This window comes from Petromyzon marinus, chromosome 75 (assembly GCF_048934315.1).
Source record: "Petromyzon marinus isolate PM22_M1 ecotype Great Lakes invasive population chromosome 75, UKy_Petmar_22M1.pri1.0, whole genome shotgun sequence".
Classification (NCBI taxonomy): Eukaryota; Metazoa; Chordata; class Hyperoartia; order Petromyzontiformes; family Petromyzontidae; genus Petromyzon; species Petromyzon marinus.
In genome coordinates this window covers 2,925,924-2,947,533 of record NC_133741.1, presented here as the reverse complement: position 1 = coordinate 2,947,533, position 21,610 = coordinate 2,925,924, and the positions used below count along the sequence as shown (strand labels likewise).

The 21,610-nt window shown below is 38.7% G+C and overlaps 15 non-coding genes across 15 annotated transcripts; all 15 read left to right on the top strand.

Moving 5' to 3' along the window:
• The first annotated feature begins 740 nt into the window (after positions 1 to 740).
• On the top strand, positions 741 to 814 carry TRNAI-AAU (transfer RNA isoleucine (anticodon AAU)). Its single transcript has one exon. It is a non-coding gene; the product is annotated as a tRNA-Ile (tRNA).
• A 780-nt stretch (positions 815 to 1,594) lies between these two features.
• On the top strand, positions 1,595 to 1,668 carry TRNAI-AAU (transfer RNA isoleucine (anticodon AAU)). Its single transcript has one exon. It is a non-coding gene; the product is annotated as a tRNA-Ile (tRNA).
• A 682-nt stretch (positions 1,669 to 2,350) lies between these two features.
• TRNAI-AAU (transfer RNA isoleucine (anticodon AAU)) lies at positions 2,351 to 2,424 on the top strand. Its single transcript has one exon. It is a non-coding gene; the product is annotated as a tRNA-Ile (tRNA).
• Positions 2,425 to 3,637: 1,213 nt separating this feature from the next.
• Positions 3,638 to 3,711, top strand: TRNAI-AAU (transfer RNA isoleucine (anticodon AAU)). The gene has a single exon. It is a non-coding gene; the product is annotated as a tRNA-Ile (tRNA).
• Positions 3,712 to 4,496: 785 nt separating this feature from the next.
• TRNAI-AAU (transfer RNA isoleucine (anticodon AAU)) lies at positions 4,497 to 4,570 on the top strand. Its single transcript has one exon. It is a non-coding gene; the product is annotated as a tRNA-Ile (tRNA).
• Positions 4,571 to 5,342: 772 nt separating this feature from the next.
• Positions 5,343 to 5,416, top strand: TRNAI-AAU (transfer RNA isoleucine (anticodon AAU)). Its single transcript has one exon. It is a non-coding gene; the product is annotated as a tRNA-Ile (tRNA).
• A 782-nt stretch (positions 5,417 to 6,198) lies between these two features.
• TRNAI-AAU (transfer RNA isoleucine (anticodon AAU)) lies at positions 6,199 to 6,272 on the top strand. The gene has a single exon. It is a non-coding gene; the product is annotated as a tRNA-Ile (tRNA).
• A 2,397-nt stretch (positions 6,273 to 8,669) lies between these two features.
• TRNAI-AAU (transfer RNA isoleucine (anticodon AAU)) lies at positions 8,670 to 8,742 on the top strand. Its single transcript has one exon. It is a non-coding gene; the product is annotated as a tRNA-Ile (tRNA).
• Positions 8,743 to 9,523: 781 nt separating this feature from the next.
• TRNAI-AAU (transfer RNA isoleucine (anticodon AAU)) lies at positions 9,524 to 9,597 on the top strand. The gene has a single exon. It is a non-coding gene; the product is annotated as a tRNA-Ile (tRNA).
• A 1,641-nt stretch (positions 9,598 to 11,238) lies between these two features.
• Positions 11,239 to 11,312, top strand: TRNAI-AAU (transfer RNA isoleucine (anticodon AAU)). The gene has a single exon. It is a non-coding gene; the product is annotated as a tRNA-Ile (tRNA).
• A 2,483-nt stretch (positions 11,313 to 13,795) lies between these two features.
• Positions 13,796 to 13,869, top strand: TRNAI-AAU (transfer RNA isoleucine (anticodon AAU)). The gene has a single exon. It is a non-coding gene; the product is annotated as a tRNA-Ile (tRNA).
• Positions 13,870 to 15,504: 1,635 nt separating this feature from the next.
• TRNAI-AAU (transfer RNA isoleucine (anticodon AAU)) lies at positions 15,505 to 15,578 on the top strand. The gene has a single exon. It is a non-coding gene; the product is annotated as a tRNA-Ile (tRNA).
• Positions 15,579 to 18,912: 3,334 nt separating this feature from the next.
• TRNAI-AAU (transfer RNA isoleucine (anticodon AAU)) lies at positions 18,913 to 18,986 on the top strand. The gene has a single exon. It is a non-coding gene; the product is annotated as a tRNA-Ile (tRNA).
• A 776-nt stretch (positions 18,987 to 19,762) lies between these two features.
• TRNAI-AAU (transfer RNA isoleucine (anticodon AAU)) lies at positions 19,763 to 19,836 on the top strand. The gene has a single exon. It is a non-coding gene; the product is annotated as a tRNA-Ile (tRNA).
• A 1,635-nt stretch (positions 19,837 to 21,471) lies between these two features.
• Positions 21,472 to 21,545, top strand: TRNAI-AAU (transfer RNA isoleucine (anticodon AAU)). Its single transcript has one exon. It is a non-coding gene; the product is annotated as a tRNA-Ile (tRNA).
• The last annotated feature ends 65 nt before the right edge of the window (positions 21,546 to 21,610 follow it).

Sequence of the window (21,610 nt, the reverse complement as noted above, 5' to 3'; positions counted from 1 at the left end):
TGCTCCTGATTCTTTCCCTCATTTTATTAGGTTTGCCTTGCAGGTTATCAGTTTTTCTCTTTTCACAGAACATCCCTCAGTTTTTCTCCGTTGACAGCACCATCTCTTCCGTTTCTGCCTCTGTTTCTGGGATTTTGCTATTCACTTTTTTTCGCAGAATCTTATTTTCCAGGGAATCTGTCCCAATTTCTTGGCTACATAAATCAGTTTGTTCGAATTTTCTCTCAGTTTCTTTTTTCCATCCCGTGGATTTTTAGAGTTGCTTTTCTGTTTGTGTTTGTTTACACCACTGCCTGAGATGTCCCATACACTTGCTTGGCTTACCCTGTTGGTAGTTGGTGTTTCCTCTAAATTTTTGGGCTCTCTTCCCAGTTTCTCGTTTATCCGGTCAGTTTCTTCATTTAAAAATAAAGAAAATGCGGTTCTTTAGCAGTTTTTATTTCAAACTATCAATTTATTGCATTTTTTTTCGTTCATCCTCTCAGTTTCTTCATTTTAAAACTATGAATAAAATGCGTTTCTTTACCAGTTTTTTAGGTCTTACTATAAGTATCTTGCATTTTTTAATAATTTTCAAGGTTTTATTTGGGATTCTCTTCAAGTAAATTGGTTGTCTTCTCAGTTTATCGGGTTTTCATTGACATTTTTCGGAATTCTTGCTCCCAGTTTCTGAATGACAGCGTTGACAAGCATTTGCACGTGCTCACATGAAGGATATCTTGCGCTGATTGTGTGTAGGTGGCCGGTTAGCTCAGCTGGTTAGAGCGTGGTGCTAATAACGCCAAGGTCCTGGGATCGATCCCCATACTGGCCAGATGCTCTTTTCCTCCATTTAAAGAAATCAATGAAAATTTTGCTCCTGATTCTTTCCCTCATTTTATTTGGGTTGCCTTGCAGGTTATCAGTTTTTCTCTTTTCACAGAACATCCCTCAGTTTTTCCCCGTTGACAGCACCGCCTCTTCCGTTTCTGCCTCTGATTCTTGGATTTTGCTATTCACTTTTTGTCGCAGGATCTTATTTTCCAGGGAATCTGTCCCAATTTCTTGGCTGCATAAATCAGTTTGTTCGAATTTTCTCTCAGTTTCGTTTTTACATCCCGTGGATTTTTAGAGTTCCTTTTCTGTTTGTGTTTGTTTACACCACTGCCTAAGATGTCTCACACACTTGCTTGGCTTACCCTGTTGGTAGTTGGTGTTTCCTCTAAATTTTTGGGCTCTCTTCCCAGTTTCTCGTTTATCCAGTCAGTTTCTTCATTTAAAAATAAAAAAATAAAATGCGGTTCTTTATCAGTTTTTATTTCAAACTATAATTTTTTGCAATTTTTGTCGTTCATCCTCTAAGTTTCTTCATTTTAAAACTATAAGTAAAATGCCTTTCTTTACCAGTTTTTTAGGTCTTGCTATAAGTATCTTGCATTTTTTATAATTTCATGGTTTTATTTGGGATTCTCTCCAAGTAAATTGGTTGTCTTCTCAGTTTATCGGGTTTTCATTGACATTTTCGGAATTCCTGCTCCCAGTTTCTGAACGACAGCGTTGACAAGCATTTGCACGTGCTCACATGAAGGATATCTTGCGTTGTTTTCGTGTAGGTGGCCGGTTAGCTCAGCTGGTTAGAGCGTGGTGCTAATAACGCCAAGCTCCTGGGTTCGATCCCCATACTGGCCAGATGCTCTTTTCCTGCATTTAAAGGAATCAATGAAAATTTTGCTCCTGATTCTTTCCCTCATTTTATTAGGTTTGCCTTGCAGGTTATCAGTTTTTCTCTTTTCACAGAACATCCCTCAGTTTTTCTCCGTTGACAGCACCGTCTCTTCCGTTTCTGCCTCTGTTTCTTGGATTTTGTTATTCACTTTGTGTCGCAGGATCTTATTTTCCTGGGAGTCTGTCCCAATTTCTTGGCTACATCAATCAGTTTGTTTGAATTTTCTATGTTTCTATTTTCCATCCCGTGGATTTTTAGAGTTCCTTTGCTGTATGTGTTTGTTTCCACCACTCCCTTGGACTTCCCACACACTTGCTTGACTTATCCTGTTGGTACTTGGTGCTTCCTCTAAATTTTTGGGCTCTCTTCCCAGTTTCTCGTTTATCCGGTCAGTTTCTTCATTTAAAATTTTAAAAAGAAAATGCGATTCTTTACCAGTTTTTAGGTCAAACTATCAATTTCTTGCATTTTTTTTATTTTCATGGTTTTAATTTTGGGTCCAAGCCCAGTTCGTTGGTTGTGCTCTCAGTTGATCGGGTATTAATTGACATTTTTAGGAATTCTTGCTCCCAGATTCTGATCGACAGTTGACATGCATATGCATGTGATCACATGAAGGATATCTTGCGTTGGCTGTGTATAGGTGGCCGGTTAGCTCAGCTGGTTAGAGCGTGGTGCTAATAACGCCAAGGTCCTGGGTTCGATCCGCATACTGGCCAGATGCTCTTTCCCCCAATTTAAAGGAATCAATAAAAATTTTGCTCCTGATTCTTTCCCTCATTTGATTAGGTTTGCCTTGCAGGTTATCAGTTTTTCTGATTTCACGTAACATCCCTCAGTTTTTCTCCGTTGACAGCACCGTCTCTTCCGTTACTGCCTCTGTTTCTGGGATTTTGCTATTCACTTTTTGTCACAGTATCTTATTTTCAAGGGAATCTGTCCCAGTTTCTTGGCTACATAAATCAGTTTGTTCGAATTTTCTCTCAGTTTCTTTTTTCCATCCCGTGGATTTTTAGAGTTCCTTTGCTGTTTGTGTTAGTTTCCACCACTGTCTGAGATGTCCCATACACTTGCTTGGCTTACCCTCATAATAATAAAAAATTTTGGGTTATATCGCGTTTATTTATAAATGTGTCGTAACCCTCCACCACCCGACACGGCCAATCAGCAAAAAAAAGTGTCACGTTGACAAAAGACAAATAATTCACTACTTCAGCCCACCGGTGTGTTGAAGAGTTAATCCACATTTACAGTTTGAGTACGACGTTTCGCTGGTAAATACTTCCAGCATCATCGGGCAATTCGCCAGAATGGTAAAGCCCTCGCTTGCTCCCGGTTTTATATAGAGCAGCAGGGTGACGTTATCACTTAACTCATTAGCATCTGCTTGGACATATTACGCTCTCAGTGGTCTCCAGCCCTCACTATATACAAAGTGCTGCTGTCCATTTGCTCGCTGCTGTGTGACCCAAATCCCGATGATCCTCTCGTGCCAGAGATGGCTTACCCTGTTGGTAGTTGGTTTTTCCTCTAATTTTTTGGGCTCTCTTCCCAGTTTCTCGTTTATCCGGTCAGTTTCTTCATTTAAAAATAAAAAAATATATAAAATGCGGTTCTTTACCCGTTTTTATTTCAAACTATCAATTTCTTGCATTTTTTTATTTCGTTCACCCTCTCAGTTTCTTCATTTTAAAACTATAAATAAAATGCGTTTCCTTACCAGTTTTTAGGTCTTACTATAAGTATCTTGCATTTTTTTATCATTTTCATGGTTTTATTTGGGATTCTCTCCAAGTAAATTGGTTGTCCTCTCAGTTTATCGGGTTTTCACTGACATTTTCGGAATTCCTGCTTCCAGTTTCTGAACGACAGTGTTGACAAGTATTCGCACGTGCTCACATGAAGGATATCTTGCGGTACATTCGTGTAGGTGGCCGGTTAGCTCAGCTGGCTAGAGCGTGGTGCTAATAACGCCAAGGTCCTGGGTTCGATCCCCATACTGGCCAGATGTTCTTTTCCTCCATTTAAAGAAATCAATGAAAATTTTACTCCTGATTCTTTCCCTCATTTTATTAGGTTTGCCTTGCAGGTTATCAGTTTTTCTCTTTTCACAGAACATCTCTCAGTTTTTCTCCATTGACAGCACCGTTTCTTCCGTTTCTGCCTCTGATTCTTGGATTTTGCTATTCACTTTTTGTCACACAATCTTATTTTCCAGGGAATCTGTCCCAATTTATTGGCTACATAAATCAGTTTGTTCGAATTTTCTCTCAGTTTATTTTTTCCATCCCGTGGATTTTTGGAGTTCCTTTTCTGTTTGTGTTTGTTTACACCACTGCCTGAGATGTCCCATACACTTGCTTGGCTTACCCTGTTGGTAGTTGGTGTTTCCTCTGAATTTTTGGGCTGTCTTCCCAGTTTCTCGTTAATCCGGTCAGTTTCTTCATTCAAAAATAAAAAAAAAAAAATCCGGTTCTTTACCAGTTTTTATTTCAAACTATTAATTTCTTGCATTTTTTTCGTTCATCCTCTCAGTTTCTTAATTTTAAAACTATAAATAAAATGCGTTTCTTTACCGGTTTTTTAGGTCTACCTATCAGTTTTTTGCATTTTTTTTTATAATTTTCATGGTGTTTATTGGGGTTCTTTCCAAGTATATTGGTTGTCCTCTCAGTTTATCGTGTTTTCATTGACATTTTCGGAATTCCTGCTCCCAGTTTCTGAACGACAGTGTTGACAAGCATTTCCACGTGCTCACATGAAGGATATCTTGCGTTGCTTTCGTTTATGTGGCCGGTTAGCTCAGCTGGTTAGAGCGTGGTGCTAATAACGCCAAGGTCCTGGGTTCGAGCCCCATACTGGCCAGATGCTCTTTTCCTCCATTTAAAGAAATCAATGAAAATTTTGCTCCTGATTCTTTCCCTCATTTTCTTAGGTTTGCCTTGCAGGTTATCAGTTTTTCCATTTTCACAGAACATCCCTCAGTTTTTCTCCGTTGACAGCACCACCTCTTCCGTTACTGCCTCTGTTTCTTGGATTTTGCTATTCAATTTTTGTCGCAGGATCTTATTTCCAGGGAATCTGTCCCAATTTCTTGGCTACATAAATCAGTTTGTTCGAATTTTCTCTCAGTTTCTTTTTTCCATCCCGTGGATTTTTAGAGTTCCTTTTCTCTTTGTGTTTGTTTACACCACTGCCTGAGATGTCCCATACACTTGCTTGGCTTACCCAGTTGGTACTTGGTGTTTCCTCTAAATTTTTGGGCTCTCTTCCCAGTTTCTCGTTTATCCGGTCAGTTTCTTCATTTAAAAAAAATATATGGTTCTTTACCAGTTTTTATTTCAAACTATAAATTTCTTGCATTTTTTTCCTTCATCCTCTCAGTTTCTTCATTTTAAAACTATAAATAAAATGCGTTTCTTCACCAGTTTTTTAGGTCTTACTATAAGTATCTTGCATTTTTTATAATTTTCATGGTTGTATTTGGGATTCTCTCTAAGTAAATTGGTTGTCCTCTCAGTTTATCGGGTTTTCATTGACATTTTTGGAATTTCTGCTACCAGTTTTTAAACGACAGTGTTGACAAGCATTTGCACGTGCTCACATGAAGGATACCTTGCGCTGGGTTTGTATAGGTGGCTGGTTAGCTCAGCTGGTTAGAGCGTGGTGCTAATAACGCCAAGGTCCTGGGTTTGATCACCATACTGGCCAGATGCTCTTTTCCTCCTTTTAAAGAAATCAATGAAAATTTTGCTCCTGGTTTTTTCCCTCATTTTATTCGGTTTGCCTTGCAGGTGATCAGTTTTTCTCTTTTCACAGAACATCCCTCAGTTTTTCTCCGTTGACAGCACCGCCTCTTCCATTTCTGCCTCTGTTTCTTGGATTTTGCTATTCACTTTTTGTCGCAGGATCTTATTTTCCAGGGAATCTGTCCCAATTTCTTGGCTACATCAATCAGTTTGTTTGAATTTTCTATGTTTCTTTTTTCCATCCCGTGGATTTTTAGAGTTCCTTTGCTGTATGTGTTAGTTTCCACCACTCCCTTGGACTTCCCACACACTTGCTTGACTTATCCTGTTGGTACTTGGTGCTTCCTCTAAATTTTTGGGCTGTCTTCCCAGTTTCTCGTTAATCCGGTCAGTTTCTTAATTCAAAAATTAAAAAAAGAAAATCCGGTTCTTTACCCGTTTTTATTTCAAACTATCAATTTCTTGCATTTTTTTTCGTTCATCCTCCCAGTTTCTTCATTTTAAAACTATAAATAAAATGCGTTTCCTTAGCAGTTTTTTAGGTCTTCCTATAAGTATCTTGCATTTTTTTATAATTTTCATGGTTTTATTTGGGATTCTCTCCAAGTAAATTGGTTGTCTTCTCAGTTTATCGGGTTTTCATTGACATTTGTGGAATTCCTGCTCCCAGTTTCTGAACGACAGTGTTGACAAGCATTTGCACGTGCTCACATGAAGGATATCTTGCGTTGCTTTCATGTAGGTGGCCGGTTAGCTCAGCTGGTTAGAGCGTGGTGCTAATAACGCCAACGTCCTGGGTTCGATCCCCATACTGGCCAGATGCTCTTTTCCTCCATGTAAAGAAATAAATGAAAATTTTGCTCCTGATTCTTTCCCTCATTTTTTTGGGTTTGCCTTGCAGGTTATCAGTTTTTCTCTTTTCACAGAACATCCCTCAGTTTTTCTCCATTGACAGCACCGCCGCTTCCGTTTCTGCCTCTCATTCTTGGATTTTGCTATTCACTTTTTGTCACAGGATCTTAGTTTCCAGGGAATCTGTCTCAATCTTTTGGCTACATCAATCAGTTTGTTTGAAGTTTCTCTGTTTCTTTTTTCCATCCCGTGGATTTTTCGAGTTCCTTTGCTGTATGTGTTAGTTTCCACCACTCCCTTGGACTTCCCACACACTTGCTTGACTTATCCTGTTGGTACTTGGTGTCTCCCCTAATTTTTTGGGCTCTCTTCCCAGTTTCTCGTTTATCATCTTAGTTTCTAAATTTAAAACAAATAAATAAACTGCGTTTCTTTACCAGTTTTTAGGTCCAACTATCAGTTTCCTGCATTTTTCAAATTTTCGTGGTTTTTATTTTGGGTCCAAGCCCAGTTCGTTGGTTGTCCTCTCAGTTGATCGGGTTTTCATTGACATTTTTCGGAATTCTTGCTCCCAGTTTCTGAGCGACAGTGTTGACAAGCATTTGCATGTGATCACATGAAGGATATCTGGCGTTCATTTCGTGTAGGTGGCCGGTTAGCTCAGCTGGTTTGAGCGTGGTGCTAATAACGCCAACGTCCTGGGTTCGATCTCCATTCTGGCCAGATGCTCTTTTCCCCCTTTAAAGAAATCAATGAAAATTTTGCTCCTGATTCTTTCCCTCATTTTATTAGGTTTGCCTTGCAGGTTATCAGTTTTTCTCTTTTCACAGAACATCCCTCAGTTTTTCTCCATTGACAGCACCGTCTCTTCCGTTACTGCCTCTGTTTCTTGGATTTTGCTCTTCACTTTTTGTCGCAGGATCTTATTTTCCAGGGAATCTGTCCCAATTTCTTGGCTACATAAATCAGTTTGTTTGAATTTTCTATGTTTCTTTTTTCCATCCCGTGGATTTTTAGAGTTCCTTTGCTGTATGTGTTAGTTTCCACCACTCCCTTGGACTTCCCACACACTTGCTTGACTTATCCTGTTGGTACTTGGTGCTTCCTCTAAATTTTTGGGCTGTCTTCCCAGTTTCTCGTTAATCCGGTCAGTTTCTTCATTCAAAAAATAAAAAAAGAAAATCCGGTTCTTTACCCGTTTTTATTTCAAACTATCAATTTCTTGCATTTTTTTTCGTTCATCCTCTCAGTTTCTTCATTTTAAAACTATAAATAAAATGCGTTTCTTTACCAGTTTTTTAGGTCTTACTATAAGTATCTTGCATTTTTTTATAATTTTCATGGTTTTATTTGGGATTCTCTCCAAGTAAATTGGTTGTCTTCTCAGTTTATCGGGTTTTCATTGACATTTTCGGAATTCCTGCTCCCAGTTTCTGAACGACAGTGTTGACAAGCATTTGCACGTGCTCACATGTAGGATATCTTGCGTTACTTTCGTGTATGTGGCCGGTTAGCTCAGCTGGTTAGAGTGTGGTCTAATAACGCCAAGGTCCTGGGATCGATCCCCATACTGGCCAGATGCGCTTTTCCTCCATTTAAAGAAATTAATGAAAATTTCCCTCCTGATTCTTTCCCTCATTTTATTGGGTTTGCCTTGCAGGTTATCAGTTTTTCTTTTTTCACAGAACATCTCTCAGTTTTTTTCTCCGTTGACAGCACCGTCTCTTCCGTTTCTGCCTCTGATTCTTGGATTTTGCTATTCACTTTTTGTCGCAGGATCTTATTTTCCAGGGAATCTGTCCCAATTTCTTGGCTACATGAATCAGTTTGTTCGAATTTTCTCTCAGTTTCTTTTTTCCATCCCGTAGATTTTAAGAGTTCCTTTGCTGTATGTGTTAGTTTCCACCACTGCCTGTGATGTCCCATACACTTGCTTGGCTTACCCTGTTGGTAGTTGGTGTTTCCTCTAAATTTTTGGGCTCTCTTCCCAGTTTCTCGTTTATCCGGTCAGTTTCTTCATTTAAAAATAAAAAAAGAAAATGAGATTCTTTACCAGTTTTTATTTCAAACTATCAATTTCTTGAATTTTTTATTTCGTTCATCCTCTCAGTTTCTTCATTTTAAAACTATAAATAAAATGCGTTTCTTTACCAGTTTTTTAGGTCTTACTATAAGTATCTTGGATTTTTTATAATTTTCATGGTTTTATTTGGGATTCTCTCCAAGTAAGTTGGTTGTCCCCTCAGTTTATCGGGTTTTCATTGACATTTTCGGAATTCCTGCTCCCAGTTTCTGAACGACAGTGTTGACAAGCATTTGCACGTGCTCACATGAAGGATATCTTCCGTTGCGTTTGTGTAGGTGGCCGGTTAGCTCAGCTGGTTAGAGCGTGGTGCTAATAACGCCAAGGTCCTGGGTTCGATCCCATAATGGCCAGATGCGCTTTTCCTCCATTTAAAGAAATAAATGAAAATTTTCTCCTGATTCTTGCCCTCATTTTGTTAGGTTTGCCTTGCAGGTTATCAGTTTTTCTCTTTTCACAGAACATCCCTCAGTTTTTCTCCGTTGACAGCACCGTCTCTTCCGTTTCTGCCTCTGTTTCTTGGATTTTGCTATTCACTTTTTGTCGCAGGATCTTATTTTCCAGGGAATCTGTCCCAATTTCTTGGCTACATAAATCAGTTTGTTCGAATTTTCTCTCCGTTTCTTTTTCCCATACCGTGGATTTTTAGAGTTCCTTTTCTGTTTGTGTCTGTTTACACCACTGCCTGAGATGTCCCATACACTTGCTTGGCTTACCCTGTTGGTAGTTGGTGTTTCCTCTAAATTTTTGGCCTCTCTTCCCAGTTTCTCGTTTATCCGGTCAGTTTCTTCATTCAAAAATAAAAAAAGAAAATCTGGTTCTTTACCCGTTTTTATTTCAAACTATCAATTTCTTGCATTTTTTTTCGTTCATTCTCTCAGTTTCTTCATTTTAAAACTATAAATAAAATGCATTTCTTTACCAGTTTTTTAGGTCTTACTATAAGCATCTTGCATTTTTTATAATTTTCATGGTTTTATTTGGGATTCTCTCCAAGTATATTCGTTGTCCTCTCAGTTTATCGGGTTTTCATTGACATTTTCGGAATTCCTGCTCCCAGTTTCTGAACGACAGTGTTGACAAGCATTTGCACGTGCTCACATGAAGGATATCTTGCGATGCTTTCGTGTATGTGGCCGGTTAGCTCAGCTGGTTAGAGCGTGGTGCTAATAACGCCAAGGTCCTGGGTTCGATCCCCATACTGGCCAGATGCTCTTTTCCTCCATTTAAAAAAATCAATGAAAATTTTCTCCTGATTCTTTCACTCTCAGTTTATTGGGTTTGCCTGGCAGGTTATCAGTTTTTCTCATTTCACAGAACATCCCTCAGTTTTTCTTCGTTGACAGCACCGTCACTTCCGTTACTGCCTCTGTTTCTTGGATTTTGCTCTTCATTTTGTGTCGCAGAATCTTATTTTCCAGGGAATCTGTCCCAATTTCTTGGCTACATCAATCAGTTTGTTTGAATTTTCTCTCAGTTTTGTTTATCCATTGCCTGGATTTTTAGAGTTCCTTTTCTGTTTGTGTTTGTTTACACCACTGCCTGAGATGTCCCATACACTGGCTTGGCTTACCCTGTTGGTAGTTGGTGTTTCCTCTAAATTTGTGGGCTCTCTTCCCAGTTTCTCGTTTATCCGGTCAGTTTCTTCATTTTAAAATAAAAATAAGAAAATGTGATTCTTTACCAGTTTTTATTTCAAACTATCAATTTCTTGCATTTTTTTCGTTCATCCTCTCAGTTTCTTCATTTTAAAACTATAAATAAAATGCGTTTCTTTACCAGTTTTTTTAGGTCTTACTATAAGTATCTTGCATTTTTTATAATTTTCATGGTTTTATTTGGGATTCTCTAAGTAAATTGGTTGTCCTCTCAGTTTATCGCGTTTTCATTGACATTTGTGGAATTCCTGCTCCCAGGTTCTGAACGACAGTGTTGACAAGCATTTGCACGTGCTCACATGACGGATATCTTGCGTTGCTTTCGTGTAGGTGGCCGGTTAACTCAGCTGGTTATAGCGTGGTGCTAATAATGCCAAGGTCCTGGGTTTGATCCCCATACTGGCCAGATGCTCTTTTCCCCCTTTAAAGAAATCAATGAAAATTTTGCTCCTGATTCTTTCCCTCGTTTTATTAGGTTTGCCTTGCAGGTTATCAGTTTTTCTCTTTTCACAGAACATCCCTCAGTTTTTCTCCGTTGACAGCACCGTCTCTTCCGTTTCTGCCTCTGTTTCTTGGATTTTGCTCCTCACTTTGTGTCGCTGGATCTTATTTTCCAGGGAATCTGTCCCAATTTCTTGGCTACATAAATCAGTTTGTTCGAATTTTCTCTCAGTTTCTGTTTTCCATCCCGTGGATTTTTAGAGTTCCTTTTCTGCTTGTGTTTTTTACACCGCTGCCTGAGATGTCCCATACACTTGCTTGGCTTACCCTGTTGGTCGTTGGTGTTTCCTCTAAATTGTTGGGCTCTCTTCCCAGTTTCTCGTTTATCCGGTCAGTTTCTTCATTTAAAAAGAAAAAAAAAGAAAATGCGGTTCTTTACCAGTTTTTATTTCAAACTATCAATTTCTTGCATTTTTTATTTCGTTCATCCTCTCAGTTTCTTCATTTTAAAACTATAAATAAAATGGGTTCCTTTACCAGGTTTTTATGTCTTACTATAAGTATCTTGCATTTTTTTACAATTTTCATGGTTTTGTTTGGGATTATCTACAAGTAAATTGGTTGTCCTCTCAGTTTATTGGGTTTTCATTGACATTTTCGGAATTCCTGCTCCCAGTTTCTGAACGACAGCGTTGACAAGCATTTTCACGTGCTCACATGAAGGATATCTTGCGTTGCTTTCTTGTAGGTGGCCGGTTAGCTCAGCTGGTTAGAGCGTGGTGCTAATAACGCCAAGGTCCTGGGTTCGATCCCCATACTGGCCAGATGCTCTTTTCCCCCATTTAAAGGAATCAATGAAAATTTTGCTCCTCATTCTTTCCCTAATTTGATTAGGTTTGCCTTGCAGGTTATCAGTTTTTCTCTTTTCACAGAACATCCCTCAGTTTTTCTCCGTTGACAGCACCATCTCTTCCGTTTCTGCCTGTTTCTGGGATTTTGCTATTCACTTTTTTTCGCAGAATCTTATTTTCCAGGGAATCTGTCCCAATTTCTTGGCTACATAAATCAGTTTGTTCGAATTTTCTCTCAGTTTCTTTTTTCCATCCCGTGGATTTTTAGAGTTGCTTTTCTGTTTGTGTTTGTTTACACCACTGCCTGAGATGTCCCATACACTTGCTTGGCTTACCCTGTTGGTAGTTGGTGTTTCCTCTAAATTTTTGGGCTCTCTTCCCAGTTTTTCGTTTATCCGGTCAGTTTCTTCATTTAAAAATAAAGAAAATGCGGTTCTTTACCAGTTTTTATTTCAAACTATCAATTTCTTGCATTTTTTTTCGTTCATCCTCTCAGTTTCTTCATTTTAAAACTATAAATAAAATGCGTTTCTTTACCAGTTTTTTAGGTCTTACTATAAGTATCTTGCATTTTTTATAATTTTCATGGTTTTATTTGGGATTCTCTAAGTAAATTGGTTGTCCTCTCAGTTTATCGCGTTTTCATTGACATTTGTGGAATTCCTGCTCCCAGGTTCTGAACGACAGTGTTGACAAGCATTTGCACGTGCTCACATGAAGGATATCTTGCGTTGCTTTCGTGTAGGTGGCCGGTTAACTCAGCTGGTTAGAGCGTGGAGCTAATAACGCCAAGGTCCTGGTTTCGATCCCCATACTGGCCAGATGCGCTCTTCCACCATTTAAAGAAATCAATGAAAATTTTGCTCCTGATTCTTTCCCTCATTTTATTAGGTTTGCCTTGCAGGTTATCAGTTTTTCTCTTTTCACAGAACATCCCTCAGTTTTTCTCCGTTGACAGCACCATCTCTTCCGTTTCTGCCTCTGTTTCTGGGATTTTGCTATTCACTTTTTTTCGCAGAATCTTATTTTCCAGGGAATCTGTCCTAATTTCTTGGCTACATAAATCAGTTTGTTCGAATTTTCTCTCAGTTTCTTTTTTCCATCCCGTGGATTTTTAGAGTTGCTTTTCTGTTTGTGTTTGTTTACACCACTGCCTGAGATGTCCCATACACTTGCTTGGCTTACCCTGTTGGTAGTTGGTGTTTCCTCTAAATTTTTGGGCTCTCTTCCCAGTTTCTCGTTTATCCGATCAGTTTCTTCATTTAAAAATAAAGAAAATGCGGTTCTTTACCAGTTTTTATTTCAAACTATCAATTTCTTGCATTTTTTTTCGTTCATCCTCTCAGTTTCTTCATTTTAAAACTATAAATAAAATGCGTTTCTTTACCAGTTTTTTAGGTCTTACTATAAGTATCTTGCATTTTTTATAATTTTCATGGTTTTATTTGGGATTCTCTAAGTAAATTGGTTGTCCTCTCAGTTTATCGCGTTTTCATTGACATTTGTGGAATTCCTGCTCCCAGGTTCTGAACGACAGTGTTGACAAGCATTTGCACGTGCTCACATGAAGGATATCTTGCGTTGCTTTCGTGTAGGTGGCCGGTTAACTCAGCTGGTTATAGCGTGGTGCTAATAATGCCAAGGTCCTGGGTTTGATCCCCATACTGGCCAGATGCTCTTTTCCCCCTTTAAAGAAATCAATGAAAATTTTGCTCCTGATTCTTTCCCTCGTTTTATTAGGTTTGCCTTGCAGGTTATCAGTTTTTCTCTTTTCACAGAACATCCCTCAGTTTTTCTCCGTTGACAGCACCGTCTCTTCCGTTTCTGCCTCTGTTTCTTGGATTTTGCTCCTCACTTTGTGTCGCTGGATCTTATTTTCCAGGGAATCTGTCCCAATTTCTTGGCTACATAAATCAGTTTGTTCGAATTTTCTCTCAGTTTCTGTTTTCCATCCCGTGGATTTTTAGAGTTCCTTTTCTGCTTGTGTTTTTTACACCGCTGCCTGAGATGTCCCATACACTTGCTTGGCTTACCCTGTTGGTCGTTGGTGTTTCCTCTAAATTGTTGGGCTCTCTTCCCAGTTTCTCGTTTATCCGGTCAGTTTCTTCATTTAAAAAGAAAAAAAAAGAAAATGCGGTTCTTTACCAGTTTTTATTTCAAACTATCAATTTCTTGCATTTTTTATTTCGTTCATCCTCTCAGTTTCTTCATTTTAAAACTATAAATAAAATGGGTTCCTTTACCAGGTTTTTATGTCTTACTATAAGTATCTTGCATTTTTTTACAATTTTCATGGTTTTGTTTGGGATTATCTACAAGTAAATTGGTTGTCCTCTCAGTTTATTGGGTTTTCATTGACATTTTCGGAATTCCTGCTCCCAGTTTCTGAACGACAGCGTTGACAAGCATTTTCACGTGCTCACATGAAGGATATCTTGCGTTGCTTTCCTGTAGGTGGCCGGTTAGCTCAGCTGGTTAGAGCGTGGTGCTAATAACGCCAAGGTCCTGGGTTCGATCCCCATACTGGCCAGATGCTCTTTTCCCCCATTTAAAGGAATCAATGAAAATTTTGCTCCTCATTCTTTCCCTAATTTGATTAGGTTTGCCTTGCAGGTTATCAGTTTTTCTCTTTTCACAGAACATCCCTCAGTTTTTCTCCGTTGACAGCACCATCTCTTCCGTTTCTGCCTCTGTTTCTGGGATTTTGCTATTCACTTTTTTTCGCAGAATCTTATTTTCCAGGGAATCTGTCCCAATTTCTTGGCTACATAAATCAGTTTGTTCGAATTTTCTCTCAGTTTCTTTTTTCCATCCCGTGGATTTTTAGAGTTGCTTTTCTGTTTGTGTTTGTTTACACCACTGCCTGAGATGTCCCATACACTTGCTTGGCTTACCCTGTTGGTAGTTGGTGTTTCCTCTAAATTTTTGGGCTCTCTTCCCAGTTTCTCGTTTATCCGGTCAGTTTCTTCATTTAAAAATAAAGAAAATGCGGTTCTTTACCAGTTTTTATTTCAAACTATCAATTTCTTGCATTTTTTTTCGTTCATCCTCTCAGTTTCTTCATTTTAAAACTATAAATAAAATGCGTTTCTTTACCAGTTTTTTAGGTCTTACTATAAGTATCTTGCATTTTTTATAATTTTCATGGTTTTATTTGGGATTCTCTAAGTAAATTGGTTGTCCTCTCAGTTTATCGCGTTTTCATTGACATTTGTGGAATTCCTGCTCCCAGGTTCTGAACGACAGTGTTGACAAGCATTTGCACGTGCTCACATGACGGATATCTTGCGTTGCTTTCGTGTAGGTGGCCGGTTAACTCAGCTGGTTATAGCGTGGTGCTAATAATGCCAAGGTCCTGGGTTTGATCCCCATACTGGCCAGATGCTCTTTTCCCCCTTTAAAGAAATCAATGAAAATTTTGCTCCTGATTCTTTCCCTCGTTTTATTAGGTTTGCCTTGCAGGTTATCAGTTTTTCTCTTTTCACAGAACATCCCTCAGTTTTTCTCTGTTGACAGCACCGTCTCTTCCGTTTCTGCCTCTGTTTCTTGGATTTTGCTCCTCACTTTGTGTCGCTGGATCTTATTTTCCAGGGAATCTGTCCCAATTTCTTGGCTACATAAATCAGTTTGTTCGAATTTTCTCTCAGTTTCTGTTTTCCATCCCGTGGATTTTTAGAGTTCCTTTTCTGCTTGTGTTTTTTACACCGCTGCCTGAGATGTCCCATACACTTGCTTGGCTTACCCTGTTGGTCGTTGGTGTTTCCTCTAAATTGTTGGGCTCTCTTCCCAGTTTCTCGTTTATCCGGTCAGTTTCTTCATTTAAAAAGAAAAAAAAAGAAAATGCGGTTCTTTACCAGTTTTTATTTCAAACTATCAATTTCTTGCATTTTTTATTTCGTTCATCCTCTCAGTTTCTTCATTTTAAAACTATAAATAAAATGGGTTCCTTTACCAGGTTTTTATGTCTTACTATAAGTATCTTGCATTTTTTTACAATTTTCATGGTTTTGTTTGGGATTATCTACAAGTAAATTGGTTGTCCTCTCAGTTTATTGGGTTTTCATTGACATTTTCGGAATTCCTGCTCCCAGTTTCTGAACGACAGCGTTGACAAGCATTTTCACGTGCTCACATGAAGGATATCTTGCGTTGCTTTCCTGTAGGTGGCCGGTTAGCTCAGCTGGTTAGAGCGTGGTGCTAATAACGCCAAGGTCCTGGGTTCGATCCCCATACTGGCCAGATGCTCTTTTCCCCCATTTAAAGGAATCAATGAAAATTTTGCTCCTCATTCTTTCCCTAATTTGATTAGGTTTGCCTTGCAGGTTATCAGTTTTTCTCTTTTCACAGAACATCCCTCAGTTTTTCTCCGTTGACAGCACCATCTCTTCCGTTTCTGCCTGTTTCTGGGATTTTGCTATTCACTTTTTTTCGCAGAATCTTATTTTCCAGGGAATCTGTCCCAATTTCTTGGCTACATAAATCAGTTTGTTCGAATTTTCTCTCAGTTTCTTTTTTCCATCCCGTGGATTTTTAGAGTTGCTTTTCTGTTTGTGTTTGTTTACACCACTGCCTGAGATGTCCCATACACTTGCTTGGCTTACCCTGTTGGTAGTTGGTGTTTCCTCTAAATTTTTGGGCTCTCTTCCCAGTTTTTCGTTTATCCGGTCAGTTTCTTCATTTAAAAATAAAGAAAATGCGGTTCTTTACCAGTTTTTATTTCAAACTATCAATTTCTTGCATTTTTTTTCGTTCATCCTCTCAGTTTCTTCATTTTAAAACTATAAATAAAATGCGTTTCTTTACCAGTTTTTTAGGTCTTACTATAAGTATCTTGCATTTTTTATAATTTTCATGGTTTTATTTGGGATTCTCTAAGTAAATTGGTTGTCCTCTCAGTTTATCGCGTTTTCATTGACATTTGTGGAATTCCTGCTCCCAGGTTCTGAACGACAGTGTTGACAAGCATTTGCACGTGCTCACATGAAGGATATCTTGCGTTGCTTTCGTGTAGGTGGCCGGTTAACTCAGCTGGTTAGAGCGTGGAGCTAATAACGCCAAGGTCCTGGTTTCGATCCCCATACTGGCCAGATGCGCTCTTCCACCATTTAAAGAAATCAATGAAAATTTTGCTCCTGATTCTTTCCCTCATTTTATTAGGTTTGCCTTGCAGGTTATCAGTTTTTCTCTTTTCACAGAACATCCCTCAGTTTTTCTCCGTTGACAGCACCATCTCTTCCGTTTCTGCCTCTGTTTCTGGGATTTTGCTATTCACTTTTTTTCGCAGAATCTTATTTTCCAGGGAATCTGTCCCAATTTCTTGGCTACATAAATCAGTTTGTTCGAATTTTCTCTCAGTTTCTTTTTTCCATCCCGTGGATTTTTAGAGTTGCTTTTCTGTTTGTGTTTGTTTACACCACTGCCTGAGATGTCCCATACACTTGCTTGGCTTACCCTGTTGGTAGTTGGTGTTTCCTCTAAATTTTTGGGCTCTCTTCCCAGTTTCTCGTTTATCCGATCAGTTTCTTCATTTATAAATAAAGAAAATGCGGTTCTTTACCAGTTTTTATTTCAAACTATCAATTTCTTGCATTTTTTTTCGTTCATCCTCTCAGTTTCTTCATTTTAAAACTATAAATAAAATGCGTTTCTTTACCAGTTTTTTAGGTCTTACTATAAGTATCTTGCATTTTTTATAATTTTCATGGTTTTATTTGGGATTCTCTAAGTAAATTGGTTGTCCTCTCAGTTTATCGCGTTTTCATTGACATTTGTGGAATTCCTGCTCCCAGGTTCTGAACGACAGTGTTGACAAGCATTTGCACGTGCTCACATGAAGGATATCTTGCGTTGCTTTCGTGTAGGTGGCCGGTTAACTCAGCTGGTTAGAGCGTGGAGCTAATAACGCCAAGGTCCTGGTTTCGATCCCCATACTGGCCAGATGCGCTCTTCCACCATTTAAAGAAATCAATGAAAATTTTGCTCCTGATTCTTTCCCTCATTTTATTAGGTTTGCCTTGCAGGTTATCAGTTTTTCTCTTTTCACAGAACATCCCTCAGTTTTTCTCCGTTGACAGCACCATCTCTTCCGTTTCTGCCTCTGTTTCTGGGATTTTGCTATTCACTTTTTTTCGCAGAATCTTATTTTCCAGGGAATCTGTCCCAATTTCTTGGCTACATAAATCAGTTTGTTCGAATTTTCTCTCAGTTTCTTTTTTCCATCCCGTGGATTTTTAGAGTTGCTTTTCTGTTTGTGTTTGTTTACACCACTGCCTGAGATGTCCCATACACTTGCTTGGCTTACCCTGTTGGTAGTTGGTGTTTCCTCTAAATTTTTGGGCTCTCTTCCCAGTTTCTCGTTTATCCGATCAGTTTCTTCATTTAAAAATAAAGAAAATGCGGTTCTTTACCAGTTTTTATTTCAAACTATCAATTTCTTGCATTTTTTTTTCGTTCATCCTCTCAGTTTCTTCATTTTAAAACTATAAATAAAATGCGTTTCTTTACCAGTTTTTTAGGTCTTACTATAAGTATCTTGCATTTTTTATAATTTTCATGGTTTTATTTGGGATTCTCTAAGTAAATTGGTTGTCCTCTCAGTTTATCGCGTTTTCATTGACATTTGTGGAATTCCTGCTCCCAGGTTCTGAACGACAGTGTTGACAAGCATTTGCACGTGCTCACATGAAGGATATCTTGCGTTGCTTTCGTGTAGGTGGCCGGTTAACTCAGCTGGTTATAGCGTGGTGCTAATAATGCCAAGGTCCTGGGTTTGATCCCCATACTGGCCAGATGCTCTTTTCCCCCTTTAAAGAAATCAATGAAAATTTTGCTCCTGATTCTTTCCCTCGTTTTATTAGGTTTGCCTTGCAGGTTATCAGTTTTTCTCTTTTCACAGAACATCCCTCAGTTTTTCTCCGTTGACAGCACCGTCTCTTCCGTTTCTGCCTCTGTTTCTTGGATTTTGCTCCTCACTTTGTGTCGCTGGATCTTATTTTCCAGGGAATCTGTCCCAATTTCTTGGCTACATAAATCAGTTTGTTCGAATTTTCTCTCAGTTTCTGTTTTCCATCCCGTGGATTTTTAGAGTTCCTTTTCTGCTTGTGTTTTTTACACCGCTGCCTGAGATGTCCCATACACTTGCTTGGCTTACCCTGTTGGTCGTTGGTGTTTCCTCTAAATTGTTGGGCTCTCTTCCCAGTTTCTCGTTTATCCGGTCAGTTTCTTCATTTAAAAAGAAAAAAAAAGAAAATGCGGTTCTTTACCAGTTTTTATTTCAAACTATCAATTTCTTGCATTTTTTATTTCGTTCATCCTCTCAGTTTCTTCATTTTAAAACTATAAATAAAATGGGTTCCTTTACCAGGTTTTTATGTCTTACTATAAGTATCTTGCATTTTTTTACAATTTTCATGGTTTTGTTTGGGATTATCTACAAGTAAATTGGTTGTCCTCTCAGTTTATTGGGTTTTCATTGACATTTTCGGAATTCCTGCTCCCAGTTTCTGAACGACAGCGTTGACAAGCATTTTCACGTGCTCACATGAAGGATATCTTGCGTTGCTTTCCTGTAGGTGGCCGGTTAGCTCAGCTGGTTAGAGCGTGGTGCTAATAACGCCAAGGTCCTGGGTTCGATCCCCATACTGGCCAGATGCTCTTTTCCCCCATTTAAAGGAATCAATGAAAATTTTGCTCCTCATTCTTTCCCTAATTTGATTAGGTTTGCCTTGCAGGTTATCAGTTTTTCTCTTTTCACAGAACATCTCTCAGTTTTTCTCCGTTGACAGCACCATCTCTTCCGTTTCTGCCTCTGTTTCTGGGATTTTGCTATTCACTTTTTTTCGCAGAATCTTATTTTCCAGGGAATCTGTCCCAATTTCTTGGCTACATAAATCAGTTTGTTCGAATTTTCTCTCAGTTTCTTTTTTCCATCCCGTGGATTTTTAGAGTTGCTTTTCTGTTTGTGTTTGTTTACACCACTGCCTGAGATGTCCCATACACTTGCTTGGCTTACCCTGTTGGTAGTTGGTGTTTCCTCTAAATTTTTGGGCTCTCTTCCCAGTTTCTCGTTTATCCGGTCAGTTTCTTCATTTAAAAATAAAGAAAATGCGGTTCTTTACCAGTTTTTATTTCAAACTATCAATTTCTTGCATTTTTTTTCGTTCATCCTCTCAGTTTCTTCATTTTAAAACTATAAATAAAATGCGTTTCTTTACCAGTTTTTTAGGTCTTACTATAAGTATCTTGCATTTTTTATAATTTTCATGGTTTTATTTGGGATTCTCTAAGTAAATTGGTTGTCCTCTCAGTTTATCGCGTTTTCATTGACATTTGTGGAATTCCTGCTCCCAGGTTCTGAACGACAGTGTTGACAAGCATTTGCACGTGCTCACATGAAGGATATCTTGCGTTGCTTTTGTGTAGGTGGCCGGTTAACTCAGCTGGTTAGAGCGTGGAGCTAATAACGCCAAGGTCCTGGGTTCGATCCCCATACTGGCCAGATGTGCTTTTCCACCATTTAAAGAAATCAATGAAAATTTTGCTCCTGATTCTTTCCCTCATTTTATTAGGTTTGCCTTGCAGGTTATCAGTTTTTCTCTTTTCACAGAACATCCCTCAGTTTTTCTCCGTTGACAGCACCATCTCTTCCGTTTCTGCCTCTGTTTCTGGGATTTTGCTATTCACTTTTTTTCGCAGAATCTTATTTTCCAGGGAATCTGTCCCAATTTCTTGGCTACATAAATCAGTTTGTTCGAATTTTCTCTCAGTTTCTTTTTTTCATCCCGTGGATTTTTAGAGTTGCTTTTCTGTTTGTGTTTGTTTACACCACTGCCTGAGATGTCCCATACACTTGCTTGGCTTACCCTGTTGGTAGTTGGTGTTTCCTCTAAATTTTTGGGCTCTCTTCCCAGTTTCTCGTTTATCCGGTCAGTTTCTTCATTTAAAAATAAAGAAAATGCGGTTCTTTACCAGTTTTTATTTCAAACTATCAATTTCTTGCATTTTTTTTCGTTCATCCTCTCAGTTTCTTCATTTTAACACTATAAATAAAATGCGTTTCTTTACCAGTTTTTTAGGTCTTACTATAAGTATCTTGCATTTTTTATAATTTTCATGGTTTTATTTGGGATTCTCTAAGTAAATTGGTTGTCCTCTCAGTTTATCGCGTTTTCATTGACATTTGTGGAATTCCTGCTCCCAGGTTCTGAACGACAGTGTTGACAAGCATTTGCACGTGCTCACATGAAGGATATCTTGCGTTGCTTTCGTGTAGGTGGCCGGTTAACTCAGCTGGTTATAGCGTGGTGCTAATAATGCCAAGGTCCTGGGTTTGATCCCCATACTGGCCAGATGCTCTTTTCCCCCTTTAAAGAAATCAATGAAAATTTTGCTCCTGATTCTTTCCCTCGTTTTATTAGGTTTGCCTTGCAGGTTATCAGTTTTTCTCTTTTCACAGAACATCCCTCAGTTTTTCTCCGTTGACAGCACCGTCTCTTCCGTTTCTGCCTCTGTTTCTTGGATTTTGCTCCTCACTTTGTGTCGCAGGATCTTATTTTCCAGGAAATCTGTCCCAATTTCTTGGCTACATAAATCAGTTTGTTCGAATTTTCTCTCAGTTTCTGTTTTCCATCCCGTGGATTTTTAGAGTTCCTTTTCTGCTTGTGTTTTTTACACAGCTGCCTGAGATGTCCCATACACTTGCTTGGCTTACCCTGTTGGTCGTTGGTGTTTCCTCTAAATTGTTGGGCTCTCTTCCCAGTTTCTCGTTTATCCGGTCAGTTTCTTCATTTAAAAAGAAAAAAAAAGAAAATGCGGTTCTTTACCAGTTTTTATTTCAAACTATCAATTTCTTGCATTTTTTATTTCGTTCATCCTCTCAGTTTCTTCATTTTAAAACTATAAATAAAATGGGTTCCTTTACCAGGTTTTTATGTCTTACTATAAGTATCTTGCATTTTTTTACAATTTTCATGGTTTTGTTTGGGATTATCTACAAGTAAATTGGTTGTCCTCTCAGTTTATTGGGTTTTCATTGACATTTTCGGAATTCCTGCTCCCAGTTTCTGAACGACAGCGTTGACAAGCATTTTCACGTGCTCACATGAAGGATATCTTGCGTTGCTTTCCTGTAGGTGGCCGGTTAGCTCAGCTGGTTAGAGCGTGGTGCTAATAACGCCAAGGTCCTGGGTTCGATCCCCATACTGGCCAGATGCTATTTTCCCCCATTTAAAGGAATCAATGAAAATTTTGCTCCTGATTCTTTCCCTAATTTG